Source organism: Manduca sexta, chromosome 14 (genome assembly GCF_014839805.1).
Source record: "Manduca sexta isolate Smith_Timp_Sample1 chromosome 14, JHU_Msex_v1.0, whole genome shotgun sequence".
In the NCBI taxonomy this organism is placed as follows: Eukaryota; Metazoa; Arthropoda; class Insecta; order Lepidoptera; family Sphingidae; genus Manduca; species Manduca sexta.
Window position 1 is genome coordinate 1,314,185 of NC_051128.1, and position 18,388 is coordinate 1,332,572.

At 36.9% G+C, this 18,388-nt stretch overlaps 1 non-coding gene across 1 annotated transcript; it reads left to right on the forward strand.

The window, feature by feature from the left end:
- Window positions 1-15,409: 15,409 nt before the first annotated feature.
- Window positions 15,410-15,481, forward strand: Trnad-guc. The gene has a single exon. It is a non-coding gene; the product is annotated as a tRNA-Asp (tRNA).
- Window positions 15,482-18,388: the final 2,907 nt, after the last annotated feature.

Genomic DNA, 18,388 nt, shown 5'->3' on the forward strand with positions numbered 1-18,388 from the left:
TCAAGAGAATCCTTATCTCGTTGGGCCGCTGAAAACATTCTGGGCACCAGGGTCACTTCATTTTATTTTATGCAAAATATATCGGCAAACATTGGAAACTGCTTGAAAATAAATCACAAGATGCTGTCTTCGCCTACACTCGACCTCTTGAATCTCGCCTCGATATTGCGCGAATAGGTTGTAATATTAATAATAAATCATTTTAGTGAATGGGAGTTTAATAGAGCGAGAAGCTATGTTTTGCTCGTATATGAAACGAGCTAGCCACTCTCCAAGCGACACTATAAAGGAAGGATTGTCGGTATCTATAACCATCAGAATCCTTCCTGGAGGTACACCGGCTCCGGCTGGAATTGGTGATTTTATCTTATTCTGTTACAAGTTAATATTGCAGGATTTTAGCACTCTAAAAGTAATTTTAGATTGAACAAAAAACTTTGAAATAACATGCATGTCTTTATCTCTACTTTTATTTCTTATTCGTTAAAATATTTTGGGTAAGAAATCTTTTTTTTTTCTTCTGTATTTTAGAGGCTTTTGGTAACATTTCGACCATGCTCGCCCCAACATGGGTAAGAAGTCTTAATTTCTAAAAAACACAGATAAAGGCTACAGCCTGATGCCATAATTTTTTTAGGCGCTCGAAACCCTCGGTAATGCTATGTGTAGGACAGAAAAATAGGCGTCATAATTAGCAATATGATCCCTTTGACCTTTTGGGTTCAGATTCCCAAAATTCTGCTCAAGAATTACAAAACATTCATACCACGACTGAAACAAAATAGTTTTATTTATGTTGACATTTTGTTTATATTCGCGTGTTTTAAAGTCGTGAAAAGTTTACGAGCTGACGGGCACACGGAGCTGTAGTTTTACATAGAAGCTATTTGGCAGGACAACAGAAACATGGATGTAATAACATACATACATAACATCACGCATTTTATCCCCGAAGGGGTATGCAGAGGCGCAACTAGGGCACCCACTTTTCGCCAAGTATGTTCCGTCCCATGATGTGATAGGGGCGAGCCTATCGCCATATCGGGCACAAATTCCAGACTCCGGGCTGATACTGAGCAGAAAAACCCAAATATCACTTTGCCCGACCCGGGATTCGAACCCAGGACCTCAGAGCGCTATTGTACCGGACGTGCAATACAACTACGCCACCGAGGCAGTCCTTGGAACATGGATGTCCCTTAGATGAAAACAGAATTGTATTTACAAGAACATTCAATAATTAGCAGTGCTATTTTAGCTTCTGCGTGGTGCTCTGTTCTTTCCCTGGAGATAGGTCCCTTCTTTTCCTGGGGACGGGAGACCCTCTGTTTTCATTCTGGAATGTAAAATCGCTAAAATTAACTTAATGTATTTGCGTGCCAATTTTCAGATCAATTAAATTTTATTAACGCCTTCTTTTACGCACATTGAACTGCTCGGTAAATATTTTTAATAAACTGGAACTTCAATTTTCGTTTAGGATAGAATATAAAGCGAAAAGAAAATATTAAAATAATCATTACTAATGCAGATATTGAAAGACATAAGGTTCACACTAGACTATTAATTTACGGATATAAAGAAAATAAAATTGAAATTACATTTAAATCCGTCATCCATAGTCATGAGCGTTGTTTCTGTAAAAACAGGTGATTCTGTCGTGGTGAACTATTCGCAGAAGGCCGCATACGTAAATAGAGATGCCATCAAACGGCCAACTGGAGGCATTCCAGGGGTTATCGCGGATTCTCCAGCTATCCCGACACGAGAGACGGCAGGTCAGGTCATTCATGCCGTCTTTATTGCTGTGTAAATATGGGTCAAAATATAAAATAGGGAGATGTTTTTGGGAGTACAGAAGTATGGGGAATTAGACTGATTTAAAATAACGATTTAGTTCGATGATCATTTTCATAAATAAATTACAATAGAAAATTAAAATTTAAAAACCAGGTTTGGGGAGTCCACTTTTGCATTTTTTATTTAAAGTAATCGCTGTCAATAAGAAATTAGTTACATATTTTACATTTTTTTGGTAAGGCTATAATTTGTATCTTTTGTATTAATGAGAAGAAAATATAATGTATAAAAAAACTCGTGCGCAGGTATACAAGTGTTCTATTTCTAAAATTTATTTATATATTTTTTTTCAATTCTTTTCAATATCATAGTTGAAGATACTCACAGAATTATAAAATTGTATTTTCAACGCCATGAACCACACAAAGGATATTGACTAGCATTTTCAGTAAAATTCCAAACATCCCGATCGCGTTCGATACTCTTATAAAATGCCGTTTACCTATACAAGTCTATCGGTAGCATACTGCACAAATAAAACAATAATGCACCTTCTCACCTTCAGAATAGAGTTTATTTTGCATCGAGCATCGACCTACAGACATAAGAAAAAGAAAATGTAATTACGATCGTAATTGCTTCATATTAAAGTCTAATTTGATTTACCAAGCCGAACTAATCTATAGCTAAGGGAAAATGAACTCAATGCTTATGGAAATAAGCCTGTTTTTGGCTAATAATGACTGGCACCTGTTATTAATAATAGATTTGGCAGGGAACAAGTGCCGAGGTGGTACTGAACGTGACGCTAGCCAAAGTCGGTGACTCAGAGCTTTGACAGGTCAGTTAACTAGACTTGCCTTACTCCATCTGTATTTGATACCTGGTGGTAGTAACATAGGTTTTAAGACCAGGGTTATTTCGGATATTTGTTACCTTAAAGACTTATGAAATCAAAAAGTATGAAGATTCTTGTACTATGAAATAATCTATCGTCACCTTTGTTCCTTTCTACAATAATGGAATCTTAAGCAAAATATGATGATACAATTTAACAGTTCAGCATAATGAAACTATCAAAAAATGCGTTGATTGATTGTTACGTCTCTCACGTGTGAGAGTTCGCCTGGCTAGGTACCACCGCAATGTCTATTTCTGCCGCCAAGCTACAGTGTGTAGTCACTGTTGTGTGCCGGCTTGAAGGAAGAGTAGCAAGCGTAACTAAGGGACATAATGACTTAACATCTCATGTCTCAGGATAGCGAGCGCATTGGATACTAAATAATACTTACTTTGTAAGTCAAAGTGTTGGATGGTGTGTCTACTGTTTATTGGCGGTCGTGTCGCTTACCATCAGGCGAATGGCAAGCTAGTTTCGTTATTCAAACCAATAAAGAAATGCGACTCTCGCTGCTCAACATTTTTGCTTAACTACACTTCCCACTATTAATATAATCATATTGTTCTGCAAGTTTAGACATACAACATGGCTCATCTTTCCTATTCAACCGATAAATACCGCAAAGTGTAAGAGAAATAAAACAAGCGTGCGGCCTATAGCTAAAGAATGAATGCGCAACTTGCTTCCGAAAAAAATATGGTATTGGCCTCATAGACCCCAGGTTTATCATAGAACTTATATCTATATTTCAATAAGAATTCTCCAGAAGAATTTTACACATATGTTTGCCAACTCCACTAGGTCTGCATGGTGGACTAAAGTCTAAACCCTCTCAGTAGTAAAGATGTACCGTGCCCAGCAATAGGACAGCCTAACATAGACCTAGTATTATTTTTTCATTGTGCAATCCCTTTCTGATATATTTATCGTCTACATTCTTGCTCTAAAACCATTGTATTATTATGAAATTGAATTAAGTTTCACCAAAAATATTATTTTGATTCAAATCTTTCGAAAAAACTACATGATATTCAATCGTTCGCAAATATAATCTAACAACTTGAACAGCTGTGCTCGCTCTTTATGTTCGTAAACAATTGTAGCTAAAAATAATGAAACGATAGCCTTGTAGCTATGACAAAATATCGTGAGGTAATCTGTGATGCCGCGAAATGCCGATATTATGAATTTTGATTAAATAAATATGTGACCAAAGACTTTGGGATGTCTTATCTTCTCGATTAAAGACGAAACAGCTAGGAGATAAGCAAAGGGTTTAGTATAATTATAGCAAGAAGGTTCGTTCGTGTAATCTTCAAATAAATAATGATAATGGACAAAAAAGCAGGTACTATCGTATTTCCGCCCTGTGGAATGGGGGCGTTTGAAGAATTCCACCACGGTATCCCCTGCCTGTCGTAAGAGGCGACTAATAGTGGCCACGAAGGGGGTCGTCGGCGGGCAGCAGGGGGCTGTCCGCCCTAGTGCATTTTTGTGCATCCTTGCACATTTTTCGGTTGACCCCCGGGATGGACGGCAGTGTGTAGTTGGCCTCATGCTGCCGTAGACGCTGAGGGCGTCCTTCGGTGCGTGGGGGCTTTTGAGCCCCCCCCCATAGGAGACGGGCCGCAAGGCGGCACCGCGCAGGGGCGGCTGCGGACGAATACTTAGACACTTCCGTCAGAGGAAGCCCGCAGTCGTCCCTAATGCGCCGAAGAGGGCCACCGCGGAGTTTTAGCTGGTAGGCCGTGCATAGGTTAGTTGTACTCGGGTTAGGGACTCGGCCCGGCGGTCGCCCGAAGGTCGTCATCAAATCCGGGCGGCTCAACGCCGGGCCGTAAGGCACGGTTACCCCAGCATAACCGCTCAGTCGCCCCCCACGAAGGCTGGGCGGTAGTAATAAAAAAAAATAAAAAAAAAAAAAAAAAAAAAAAAAAAAAAAAAAAGTACTATCGTATTTATTTATATTTTAATAAGGTCTAATTACGTGTTTATAATGTAAACTTACTATATTACAAAACTGTATAATTAAAATACTTTACGCTTTTGAGAAGGGGGAAGAAGAGAATTACTACAATTATTAACAAAGCCAAACTCAGCGAATTTCATTTAGACGAAAGCTGTAGTCCAACCAAAGCAAAACGACTAATTCCTGTAGCGCTTATATTATAATATAGTTTATTCGGAAAGAATAAATTCCTTCCCATATAAGTAGACAATTAAACATAACAGTCTCCTTGCGAATTTTTCGTTTACGCGTGCTGTAAAATATTGTTTCTTGCCAAATGTCATGATTGTAGGTCAACGGGCAGTACCTTATATGGTTTTGATTCAATTGCGAAATCGAGAAATATGTATTATAAATGGTCAAATCTTTTGATAATTTTGACTTATAAGTTTGATTTTTTTAGGGCGGACAGAGGCTGTAGACCTGAGTACTTCATATAGATTTCAACTAGATACGTCTACGCGTTAAACTGAACCTATAACGATTCTTTTTTAGGTATAGAACCCTAAAATTATCAAATTACTTACCTTAATGGTGGTAAGTACTAAAGCTAGCGAAATATTTTACAATAGTACCACTCGTTCCAGTGAAGACACTCATCAGAGATCACGTCAACCGAAGATATCTGATAGATTTAATCACAATTCACTGTTGCTCGGAGTTTCCCTGCGAGATCGAATCAGAAATGAGGAGATCCGCAGGAGAACCAAAGTAACCGATATAGCCCTTAGAGTTGCGAAACTCAAGTAGCAGTGGGCAGGACACATAGCTCGTAGAATTGATGAGTCGGCCGTTGGGGCGGAAAAGATCTGGAGTGTGCGACCATGAACCGGAAGACGCAGCGTAGGCAGGCCCCCCACGAGATGGAGCGACGACCTGGTGAGGGTTGCTGGAGTCCGATGGATGAATCCCTATGGCGCTCAGTGGGGGAGGCCCATGTTCAGCAGTGGACGATTTCCAGTTGAAATTCACTGTTATGGCAATTTTTTTCTGAAAGTGTCCATAGCGGTCTACTAATAAAATTAACGCTTTAATTAAATTCAAATACTATAATATGATACACAACGACATAGATAGCATAGTTGGAAGTGGAACGAAATTCCGAGACGAATATCCGCAGTTTTACTTACTTTACTACACACATAGTGTATTCTTTCTAAAATATTGCTTGCTTTTAACGGTGAAGGACAACATCGTGAGGAAACATACATACATCAGTAGTTCTGTATAAGAATTGGCCAGCATGCCGGACTAAAGCCTAATCCCTTTCTGTAGTATTGGAAGCCTATGTCCAGCATTGGGACAAGAAATAGGTCGGGGATGATATTATTATTATTTTACATATTTATAGCTAAAGAGAGCAACACGACTTTAGTAAACGATATTCAATACCTATTTCTAAACAGCTGAAAATTTCGTATGTTCATCACTCATCCGAATCTATTTCAAGTGTCATACTAAAATTTATTGAAATTTACGAGCACTTCTGCAACCAGTTTCAAATTTGTTTCTCTCGTTTTTTATGCGAAAATGTAATTGCTTTTACATTACATCCTTTTCATCGTAATTTACTTACATTTTTCAATCATTGAATCTTATAATTTGAGACTTCCTTTATAAGATAAATTTAAAACGCATGACTAACAAATGTTCTGATAAATATCTTTAACAAAATATATCAGCAAAATAAGTATCTATTTCTAAATAAACCGAATTCGAACCAGTATGTTTGAAACAGGTCAAAGCGGTTAGCAGTTGAAACGCTTCCTACTAATAGATGTTCGTAAGCTCGGCGGGTCTTTCAGTTGAAAGGAAGTCGGTTTGATTACCATCGACCGATATTCTCACTTCCTCACTATTTAGTGGTTTATCATCATCAGCCACATAAAGTCCACTGCTGAACATAGGCCTCCTCCAAAGATTTCCAGACAGACCTGTCGAAAGCGGCCTGCACCCAACGTGTTCCTGCGAACTTGTCAAGTCGTCTTTACCTGTATTTAGTGTTTAATAAAAAAAGAAATACGAAAAAATGGGGAACAATAATCATGTATTTGCAGATTGAAATAGATACGTTAATTTTCATCATTTATAAATAAATCTATTCACTGTATCAAAAAACTAAAATGATACCGAGTGATCACGCACATTGATTTTAGCAAAATTCGCAACCAAATTTAATCATGTTATAACACGATATCTACAAATCTGACTAGACACATCCAAACACCGAGACCTTCACTATACCACGAAGGATACAACATAAATTAGATACATATAAAAACTCTAAGCATAACTGAAAGGCTATCGTTACAGGATAGCTTGTAACCACGGCGCCATGTCGCGACAATGCTCCACCAACAAATGAAGACGATGCTAATTCTGTCCGCGCCCTGACGTCTATTTCAGCTGTGCTATATATAGTGTAGCAAAGAGCGGCGATGTGGGTCGCCATACGTTTTGCTCTGCCTTATTGCGGCACGTGTGAAAATTGCATAATATCATCCTTTCTTCCCTTTGAAAGGTGTGGATTACCGTGCAACTGAATGAGAGGAGAGGCTCGTAAGCTGCCCAAAATATAGCCACATACGTTGTATAAATGAAACAAAATCTATAGTTTGATTAATAGAAAAAGCTGAAGAGTTTCTTTGAAGTAATTTATAACTAAACGGTTTGAAAATTGTCTTAAAATAAGATATTTTACCCTAGGAACAGACTTTAATGCAGGTGAAACCGCGAGCAGAAACTAGCAAATAAATAATTTACAACGATTCAGACTAGATTTACTTAGCTTTTATGTAATATAAGAACTGCCTACCAACACCATCCAGACTAGAAACAAACATATCCGATCAGATATTACTGACACGGGAACCGAAGTCCCGGCCTCTAATCTGAACCTCACCGTTTCATCTGTGAAGACTGCCAAATTTCATTAATTGCACTCCTCTCAAATCACAGAATGCTTTTGATGCCAACTTCATCGGTGTTATAGTAAATATCTTGCATTTGATGAATAATGCAGCTAATTTAAATCCACGTATGACTTATTGCAGTGGCTGTTACAAATGTGTCTGTGTTTAGGACGTCAATTTGAGATACAAGTTATGAATTCTCATATAATTCTTCTTCGTGGGGCAGTGAGTAACGTTTAATTAATATATGAGTATGATTTGTGAAACGTATTATATTATAGCGTAGTAAAATCTCTTGGCCTCCACCTCGAGCGTCAGTGTAGCCTTCAGCATATTTCATATTGAATTATATTTAAGATATTACAAAATACGGTGGAGACAAAAATGTTTCTCTAAACCAGTGAAAAAATGACCAAATTAACTTGCACTAGACCAGCGTGATGATGGTATATGTTGCTACGGACTCTGAACAAACTAAAAAAAAGATGTTGACATTTTAACGAACCAATAAAGAAAGGTGTCCTGCTTTTTATTTACTACGATCTACCTATTTCCTAGTATAGATTGACTATCTAAGAGTAAAAATCTCAATAAGTAGTATGACGCTAGAGTATAACCATTCGCCATCATGCCCTTTGCATTAAATACTATAACTAGGCTTACAGTACTGGAACTAACTACAATAATATTGTTCTGTCTAAATTCTTTCATAATATTTCCCATTTAACAATGTAACTATTCTTAACAGTTAGTCACAGTTGTGTCTGGACATCCGTCTGTCATTCACAATCTGGAATCTGATAAGACGAATGATGGCCTTGCTGATGTCGCAAAATTAAAACCGCCTACTTAGAGGAAATTTATACGTCGTGACGCGACTAGCTTTATAGTTCCGGTGAGTCATTGGAGGAATTCTTTGAAGGCATAATTTGAAATGTATGCCAATATATCTATGGTTCTGTTTTAAACGTTAACTTTTACGTCAATTGATACATTGCCTTTTTTCATAATATTCTATAAATAACAAGACAACTGTATCTTCAATGTATGTTTAAGCCTGCTGTTTTTCTGTGTGAATTTTATGATATCCCTGAGCTTCTGTGTCCTCCCCCCATTAAGCAGTAGGTTGATACTCTGACATTTTATAATAATTTTCGATTCAAAATAACGCAAAATATGCGTCACCTGAGAATGTTCGTGCTCGATATATCTAGCACGAGATTAAATTCTACTAAATAAACTGTGGGACGTGGTATTAGTTGTATTGGTGCCCAATTCTTCAAGTATAAAGATTTATAATATTAGCCCTGTATTATACTGTCCCACTGTTGGGCACGGGCCTCCTCTACTATTGAGACGGATTAGGCCTTAGTTCACCACGCTGGTCTAGTGCGGATTGGTGGACTTCACAGACCCTCGAAAATTTCCTATAGAGAATTTCTCAGGTATGCCGGTTTCCTCACGATGTTTTCCTTCACCTTTATAGCAAGCGATAATTCACAAAGAATACACACATATTTTTTTTTTAGGAAAATTAGAGGTGTTGCCCTTGGGATTTGAACCTGCGGACATTGGTCTTGACAGTCCGTTCCATAACCAACTAGACTATCGCCGCATAAAGATTTTGGCTCAAATAAATATGGTTTAAATCGAATTCTTTGGCTTAGTTCTTCGACGGGTCAGATTTCTTTGCACAAATTGTACCATCCTTTGGTTATAAAAGGCAAATGTTTGTTTAAATTTTTCAAGAATCATTTAATTTAATAATTTATAATTTATTGTAATCGCAAAAATATTCGTGTAATATCTACTAAATAAATCATTCTCGCGTTGCATTTTGAATGGACAGCCATCATTTATAGCGGACATTTATTATTTTGAACAGTCTTGATGAGTGACATTTGGAGATGTCTCTTGGGATTATTTGGAAGTGTTTACTTGTATACAAACACTTTTTCATGAAACTGCGTATAAATTTCAACTTCTCATTGTTTATACGTCTCTGAAAAATCAACTTGAACTTCTTATTTCCTGCTCCGCCAGAAATCCATCGAGACTCGGGAAAATCATGTTAGGTGAACACAAAGTCTTGCTCAACCCTGGATTCGAACTTAGGGCCAGGTCGACGATCCATATACGTTGCCATGAAACCAAGTACACCAACACGCAAGTATATCTAACAACCGCATTTACAAACAATACTATGAAGACACACAGTGCGCCCCGACGACGTGTCAACAATTTCATAGTTTTCTTTGTTTATCTGACAGCCAACTGAAGTAAAGTCGTATTTTGGTATAAGCCAATTACAGCGCCGCTTTGTTTTTTTTATACGAGCATAGCAAAGTGACTCCTCTGCACCTGATGGTAAGTGGAATGGAGTCTAATGGAAAGACGAATGACGAAAGATGAAAGGCTGTACAACTAACTAACTAAACTACTGCGAAGATTGTTATGTCGCAGATATTGAGAAGCAGACTTATGCTAGATTTGCTCCTTATTTTGCTAAGTAATGTTTGTGAATAGTATATAAGGGCATTAGATTCCAACTTATGATCTCTAAAAGCTCATGATGAAATATTGAGTACAATGTTTACTCAACGAATTCTTTTGGAAAACACTTTCGATTTAGTAAACATAAATTAAGTATTGCATAACAAATACATTATAGGATGGCTTGGCAAGAGTGAATGGCATAATAAGACGAAGGTATCAAGTTCAATCTAGGTAGTATTTATTAGAAGCTACTTGCATCGTTTATCTGATCTTGTCCCATTCCGATGTAGATTATCGCTCAAATTTAAAGGATATTACAGAATGAATATGGTTTAATTTGTACGAATAATAATGTATATAACGTCTCTGTGACGTGCTCTGTACATACATAAACACTTACGCGTTTATTCCTCCAGGGTAGACAGAAACTATCTCACACACCTCAGTCGCCTCTTCCACTGACTTCTCACCTATTTCCACTTATCTTTCAAGGATACATACCGTCGAGTTGCCCTATTCGGAGATAATTTGTTCGACATACTTTTCTTCGAATACCCACTTTGAACCTTTTTATACACATTCGCTGCATTATTCATCCCATCAAGCTAAACTAATTACATGATCAAAATAAAACTATGTTTAGGATTTTATCGCGGTTTATTATATTATAATTTTCTCCATGCCGTTTCGAAAACTTCAGCCTTCATGGTCACGGGGGGGACTGAGTTGTAGTTGTTTGAAGTAGTAGTTGCAGTAGTGAATTGTGTGAAAAGTCAACGTATCCTAAGTAGTTTAAAAAGTGAAGATGATATACCTTCATTTTATAATTATATTTCTTTTTAAATTAGGAATGAACTAGCTGGTGACGGTAAGATCTATGAAGGAAGAACTCCTAGTGTCTACAAGTTATTTCCATGTCTAACATTCGCGTAAACATAAGAGCTCACTACATGTTCTCTGATAACCTGCTCAGTCCATGAGAACTGAACTGGTTTATTATTAATAAAATCTTCAAAGGAGCAACATCTGGCGACCGCTGTACGATCATTTGACACGTGTACAATAAGTAGGCGTAATTATTATTGATTGTGTGACTGAAACAGTTTGACCGCGGTGTTTGCAAATTGTTGAAGTATTAATATTTCTTGTTTTTCAAATTTATGCTGTATACATACGCTGTTGCGAGGAATTTGTGTATTTGTAGTTAGTATAGATGTGTGTTTTGTAAATCTTGATTTTTAACGGTATTTGTCAAAATAAATGTACGCAACAAAAAGGTTTTTAATTTTTATGAAACATTGTTTCAAAATTTTCCGTCTCATCCGCTTTTTTTGTTAACTTCGCAATATATTAATTTTATGTATTTATTATTCGATATAATTAAGGTAAGTACGATATCTTATTTATTTTACTATTTCAATAACTAATCCACTCAAACATAGTTTGCCCTACTAATATAAGTCTAATATTAAATAATATCCAATAAGGCAAACCGGCATAATACTAGCAATGGTGGAGGGGAAAACGTCTAACTCTGGTAAACAATAGACATTCTACACAAAGTACCGAGTATAATTCCAATCTTACTAAAAGCAAACCAAAAAAGATTTTCTATTTCATTTGTATCATACAAAAACTATCGCAATTTATAAGACTCATCTCAAGGAAGGATAGATTAAAATAAACATCGGGATAAATAAAACGGCAGTATTGAAATAACAAAGAGGAGATCTGCCGAAAATAGCCGTGCGTGCGGTCGCGGCTGACTTCCTTTCGGTTTTTGATCAACGCTGCTATTTCTGTGCCCAGAGACCCTGCTCCACGCGTTAGGTAAATGTTCTGATGTATTTTTATGGGAATCCTTTTGTTTTACTTTAAATGTATTACTTTATAGTTCTTATGTATTGAGATCTATGCAGTCTTGCTTTTGCTGTGTCATAGTTAGATTTGGCTCGTGGCAATTCGGATTAAAAGTTTGTTATCAATATTGTAGCACCATTATTAGGGAACGTTAGCCGGCTACATAACTACAGCTATGGCAGCGGTCAAGAAGAAAAGGTTTTATAAAAAATAGCTATGTGCTTTATTGAGGTTTAACTTTCCCCAAACACTGTTATTACAAACTTTCTAAAGTAATTATTTATTTTAAAAAACAAATCATTGGGAGCGTATTGCCATCTAAATATAATTTGTATGTAATACTTATTCTTACTTATTTCGATAATACGAAGTGATTAAAGACATCTATTTACAACGAAAATTAAACACAAAATTAAAACAATAAAACTAACTTCTTATTTTTAATAATCTCTGGCAATAAATGTAACTACACTTTGTTATCGTGCAGATGCTTTAGCTAGACATATTTCCAAAGAAGTAACACCACACAGAATAGAAACATTAATGTAAATTGTAAGAGATTATCCTACACAAAATCCGCTATAAATACATTCTATAATCCCGTGTTACTGGGCGATAAAATAAATGCTTACAGAACATACCGTATTTAGTTAAGTTTGGATTTTTGCCAAAAATGTCAAATACTCCATTTTGTGTGACACGCGTAATGAATCTGTTAACACGTATTTCATTAATAATGTTGCACCAGTCGAAGATACCATCAAGACCAAAATGGGGATTGGATGGAATAAATAAATATTAGTTTAAGAACAAACGAGCAAATGCTCGTATTAACTATTATCTCTTATGATTGTAACTGTTTTTTCCTTAAATGTTCTTAAGCTGTGGGTATCAGAAAATGTCGCCAAATAATGATTCTTCAATGATGTTACATCCTTAAAATGTGAAACTTGATTTAAATAATAGAAATTTTTGACACTGAGTACTGTTGTTAGGAAATATAAAAATACTACAGTTGATTCAATAATAAAAAAAAACGAATATTATCCTGATATTTGACTCGCATGCGAAATAATGGAATTTTTAAACATATGACAAAGTAAATAGCTCTAGTGTCTAACAGGTGGCGATATGAATCGATATAATGATAGGGACTTATTGTGAGATAGGCTTTTCACGCAGGTGAAGCGAATAACACCTAGTACGAAATAAATATTCTCTGCTATACGCTACTTTGTGTTTTCTTTCCTTCTCCCTGATATAGTATCTAGCTTTAAAACCCTTATGCTGTTAAATTATTGCAATGAACCACGGCTACTGCTTCTTTTCATCAATAGATCATTTATCATTAGACATTAGGACCTCAGCATTAAACAGCGACAGTAAATAGGTGTTTTCGTTTATAGAATTGGACGATGCGTTGTTATCGTCGTGTGGACTGTATCGCCAAGAATCGCCTCTGATTCACGATGTAACATCGTAAAGCAAAAATATTTCGGCGGCGGCTTCAGCGTAAATTATACTAGCGATAGACTAGGAGACGTATATTGTTTTGTTAATATAATCACCAAGATAGAAGTGGTGATGGTAAGCGCTATTGCTAATAAAAATAATATTTGCAGAACATTTAACGACTAAACGATGTTGTTTTCTCGATTTAGAATTTAAAAACATCATTCCTAGATTCTTATTAACTTTCAATTGTGCTAAGAAACTTCTCTACCAAAACTACAATACCAAATTTCGAAACCACGAGTCCTTGTATATACAAATATCCTTTTGTCGATTTTCCCTCGGAGCATTATCTACGTAAGCAACATCGAGTTTTCCCTTTTGAAGGACATTGTAGCTAAATACTGATCTTTACCATTAGGTAATGTATTTTATTATGTTTTCGGGGGCAAACGAACAAACGGATCACCATGGTAAGTGATCACCGTCCATGAACATCTGCAATACCAGGGTACATTAGAGATCTATTGCCGGTCTTAGGTAGAAATCGTTATTTTTTTAAAGGTCGCCAATGACCTATATTTGTCTGGAAATGACGCTGAAAGTAATTGGTTCCATAATTTTGTAGTACATGGTTAAAATTACGTGGTAAAGTATCCCGATTATATTTATATTATATTATACTTTTAGATTCAATTATATACATGTTAAGATTCCCTAACTTGGACTTACATTATAGCTATAAGTTATTGTAATCGTAGCGTTAAGTCTGTTGGAAAACCTAATAAATAAAATAAAAATCCCGCAGACGTCGCGCAAGCCTAGCCGCTACACTTCAAATTTTGGCTCGCGCAATCAGCCGACGACCTTCCTGGTTTGCGATCGTTGTTTTCTTTTAAACTGGTATTTATCTCCCGTGAACTCCCACTGGATTTACTATTAAAATTCAATACAATATGGGAATTATGCTGGTTATCATTCAGGTATTCATTTAATATTGTATATTATAAGAAGTAATGTTTTGTCACCGAACCATGTAATGAGGAGATGCATTAGAGTGCCGAAAATGTCCTATAAAGGAACCAGTGTCGTTACTGGGGTAGTTCCAGAGGCGCTCAGGTACAGGGCGTAGACCCTGAAGGGTAGCAGAAATGATCAGATTAGGACAAAGTTTGGGTCAGGTATGGGAGAAGTTTGCACTGGGCATTTACAAAGCTAGTTATAGTGCAGAAAAGAACCAAAAAATTCTCTCCACGGCGGGGAATCGAACCCCGGTCTCCCGCGTGACAGGCGAGGATACTAACCACTATACTACCGAGGATTGTGGTAAAGCTGGTGTTTTATGGCGTATATTGGAATGTGTAAAAGCATTGTAATATAGACCTTAAGGTATTGATAGGAAGTCACCTTCGTTTACCAACGTGAATACGTGGTGTGGAGGGTGTGCTGCCGAGTTCTAATCATAAATAGATATTGTGCGAGTTTCGAATACGATTTTCCAGGTCTGAATATTCTAGAAGAGATTTACATATCGAAGCTAGCCAGCAGGGCATGAAAACTAACGGGAAGTTTCAATAAATGATCCCAATCTTTATCATCGATTGGATCGAGAATAAACCAATCACAATATATCATTTATAAGGATGTAAAATGACTTTGTTCTGATAGGACCATTGTGGCTATGAATCTACAGAAGCGATTGCAAGCGATAGTAAACAGTCAGATTTTATGGCGAACTTTTTCCTCCTTCCTTCGTTCCTCCCGGGGTTTCGAAGGCTTTGTAGCTTTCATGGTCGAACTCGGCGGATTTTTGTATTTAAATATTTTTCCGACGTTTCGAAGGCTTCACACAGCCTTCATGGTCACGGGGCGGACTGTACAATATCTACCTACATTTTACAATTATATTTATTTAAATAAGCTAATGGTCCGCTCTATGAATATTCCTACGCATAGATTATATCATCAGGTCTAGTATAATCTTCGGTAGTATAGTGGTCAGTATCCCCGCCTGTCACGCGGGAGACCGGGGTTCGATTCCCCGCCGGAGAGACCGTTTTTGGAATTTTTATAAAATGTTTATAACGATGGGTCTTTAAAATAAACGATGTTTGTAATATAATTATAATTAAGTATAATACTGATGGTAGGTGTCTCATATGTAAGTGTCTGCCTGGGTAGGTACCACTGCAATGTCTATTTCTACCGCCAAGCTACAGTGTGTAGTCACTGCTGTGTTCCAGTTTGAAGAACATTATAGCCAGTGTAACTACTGGACATAACAAGACTTAACATCTCATGTCTCTGAATTGCGAGCGCAGTAGAATACCAAATAATACATTGAAATTCAAGGTGTTGGATAGTATTCATACTGTTTATGGGCACTCATATCGCTTACCATTATGCGAACGACAAGCTCATCTCGTCATTTAAAGCAATAAAGAAAAATAATAATAAAATATCGTAGCTATGTATCTAAACTTAGCCGAATTTTGTTTCAAACGTCAGATTTTGATCTTCTGACGTTCGATACGTATTTTATTTGAAAGACAAGCTTTTACGACGCAATGGAATGAGTTGTGACGGCTGTGACGCACGGACAGGTATGCCAAACGTTTTTAGAGTGCATTCGAATGTTTATGTGCAGCGATATATTGAGATAGCGATTTAAGATTACAAGCATTTTGTAAAATACATATTTTGGGATGGACTAAACTGAATAATAATCAATATAACTTTCAATAAGCAATGGCTCCCAAGTAATAATAATAATAATTGAGCCCTGTATTATATATTTTCCCAATGCTGGGCACGGGCCTCCTCTACTACGGAGTGGGATTAGGCCTTAGTCCACCATGCTGGCCTAGTGCGGATTGGTAGACTACACACACTCTCAAAATTCCTATAGAGAATTTCTCAGGTATGCAGGTTTCCTCACGATGTTTTCCTTCACCGTTAAAGCAAGTGATAATTCACAAAGAATACACACATAATTGTTTAGAAAAATCAGAGGTGTGTGGCCTTGGGTTTTTGAACCCGCGAACATTCGTCTCGGCAGTCCGTTCTACAACCAACTAGGCTATCGCCACTTTTTGGCTCCCAAGTGAACTGTCGTAAATTCGAACAATGGTATTTTTACTTTTTTAACGATTCATTATCTTGATACTGTTGTATAACAAACAAAAATCTTCTTTTATAGATTTTTTTTTATAGTCTTGGTAGTAAATAGTGCCTGAATAACGAGTTGTACAAAAAATGGAAATCTTATTTTCTTATACACTTGTTTACTTAGGACCATTCGTAGGGTATTATTTTTAACTGACTTCAAAAAAAAGAACATTATCGTATCACACATTTAAAGACAAATAGCTACAAATCGTAAAATTTCATGTTTTTTTTTACAATTCATTTTGTAGAGTAATTTTAAACGCAATTCTCGCCGTTTTTTTAAGAAACAGTATTTTGAATGGTGCGGTTAGTCATTATAATAAACATAAAGCATACTACAACGATGTAAGGCAAAATTCTAGAAATTAGCTCGTACTTCATCTATCAACTCTCTCGAAGTCTGTTACACGCATCAAATGCAAAGGTCTTAAAATATCTCTCAATAAATCAGGGTAAGTTTATCAAAATGTTTTGATGTAGACAAATTTATTCGCTCCAGACGGGCGCGTTCAACATCGGTGGAAAATTTTAACCGTTGAATTATATTACCTAGTTTCGTATTAGTTCTCTCAAAATCACTCGCGTATGCCTGTCTTCTTCTAAATCTTTCCCTTTCCTACCTTTATAATATAATGACAAAATAGACAATAATTTCGCTGTTTAATCACCGTTCGTGGTCAAAAAAATCCAGTACCATTCAAATCGTGTTAGATAATTTACACAAAATTATTGAATTCAGGAAAAAAGTTTCTAACTCCTCCAATCTTTTTTATATAATGAATTTCGTTCCAATTTAGTGTTTCGAGACTTGCCGAGCTTCATTGCTGTGTATCAAAAAAAATTGTTCCATAATCTTTCCTAGCTTACAGAAGCAATAGCAAGTGTGAGGGCCATTATAATCGTGAGACAAACTCTTATATAAGAGAGGTTTACTGACTATCTCATGGACCCCTATTTCATACACGCGTAGTAAGAAATAAAAACTTTAAGTATGCTAGCTTTTAAGCTGAGTCTAGAGGGGGGGGAGTGTTCGCGTTTGCTTCGTCCCAGGAATAGTGCCAAAGGCTTTATAGCGTAGCCATGGACATATACTTGGAAGCTAAAAAAAGTTCGCCGGGAAAAGTTCGAATATGTTTTTCGACCAAGGCTCCTCTGTCCCATTTCCATGGGGTGGTAACTAGTAAACACACTGGGTTCGCCCTGGGAGACACAAACTCACGTTTCGCCTGGCCCGACCTTTTTCATGGTTTCTCTGAACACGCCAAACCCTACTTTATTTAGATTGTAATAAGATATAGAGGTGCTGATGGATGTTTTAAACTAGCTGTCACTAATTTAGCCGTCAGCCGATCGACACGACACGGAGGTGTGACTTACGCGCGGCGGATGATCATGAGCGGAGCGATAAGCGTGTATAGTGTATACAGTATAGGTAGTGGTTTCCCATGGGTCACACAGAGCTGATTAAAATGCATTCAATAATAGAAGATAGAAAAAGATATCTATTATTTTCTATATAAGAGGCTATTTACTTTTTTATGCGGATGAATTATATGATTTTCGGTGCGGAGCGGCCCACAGCACGACGCCACTAGGTATAGGAAACAAAAAGTAAGCCACTATTTTATAGATAGAATAGGAGCTGATACTGGCTTTTTCTGTTCAGTATCAGCCCAGAGTCTGGAACTTGTGCTCGATATATTCACACCACATCAAGAGACGGTATACAGCAGTAAGTGGATGGAACTGTTGTCTCTGCCTTCCCCTTTGGGGATAAAAGGCGCGAGCGGA